Raw genomic sequence first — 1196 nt, forward strand, 5'->3', positions numbered from 1 at the left:
TCCCACATGGGTGCAGGGGCCCAGGGACTTGGGCTATCTTCCATTGTTTTCCCAGGTGCATATCCAGGGAGCTGAATCAGAAGTGGATCAGTCAGGACACAAACTTGTGCCCGTATGGGATGCCAGCACAGGAAGCTGCAGCTTTACCCTCTACACCACAGCACTTGTCCCTGCCTTTTCCTTTAGAAACATTTGAAAATGTGTACACCTTTGATACAGTTTCAGGATGCTCCAGACACCCATGGCTACATCATGTAAACCACTGACAGTTTCTAGAGCACTTTGAGAAACTACAATGATTGCACTGAATATTTGTAACAAAAGCTAATCAGGGCAACAGACATGTCTCAAATGAGAGATGTGCCAGTCATGGCACTCCCCTACTCTAAGGGAGATGAAACAGCAGTGTTTTCTTTATCCTCCTCCTCCTCCTCTTCATCTTCCTCCTCGTCCTCTTTGTCTTCCTCTTCCTCCTTTTTCTGGCCAACTTTGGCAGGACCCTTCCTTTAGACTTAGTCAGCAACATCTTTCTCATACTTCTTTGGCTTCACTGCCTTAGTGATGTGTGGCTGCATTTCACTATCATTCAGGCTATTCCACATCTCCCCCAGTTTTTTGACCACTTCTCCAATGGAGATTTCGGGATTTGTAGGTTTGATCTAGGAGCAGAATTCTGAACAAAATAGGAAGAATCCAGATGATTGTCCTTTAGGGGCATTTGGGTCCTTTTTTTTTTCTTGCCTCCTTAGCTGTTCTATAATCCTTCATTTCCCAATCATAGTGGCATACTTTGTCCACCTTCAACATTTCCTCACATTTAGATTTCTCTTTCCCAGACATGGTCTTCTACCTCTCAGAGCACTTCTTGGAAAAGTCTGCAAAATTGGCAGGGGCTTCTGGGATTTTCTTTTTATATATTCTCTGCATGTGTGTGCACACAAAGAAAGTGTGAGCAGACATCTTGTCCCTTGGCTTCTTGGGGTCACCTTTAGCCATCCTGGCTGCTACGATTTGTTTGAATGAATCATTTTTGCAGTCACCTTAAAACATTTTTGTGGCTGATTGATTTATCAACCCAGTTCCCTGCTGAGTATTAGAGTATGGTGACTAGAAATGCATGGCTCTGGAGCTGGACAACTTGACAGTTTTGCAATTTCTTGAGCAGATTTCAACCTGAAGACTCTCTATAAAGCAGA

At 43.8% G+C, this 1196-nt stretch overlaps 1 pseudogene; it reads right to left on the reverse strand.

Moving 5' to 3' along the window:
• Nucleotides 1-380: 380 nt before the first annotated feature.
• On the reverse strand, nt 381-996 carry LOC149127528 (high mobility group protein B3 pseudogene; annotated as a pseudogene).
• Between the last annotated feature and the right edge of the window lie 200 nt (nt 997-1196).

This window comes from Oryctolagus cuniculus, chromosome 3, assembly GCF_051225735.1.
Source record: "Oryctolagus cuniculus isolate XC-2025 breed Fujian yellow rabbit chromosome 3, ASM5122573v1, whole genome shotgun sequence".
Classification (NCBI taxonomy): Eukaryota; Metazoa; Chordata; class Mammalia; order Lagomorpha; family Leporidae; genus Oryctolagus; species Oryctolagus cuniculus.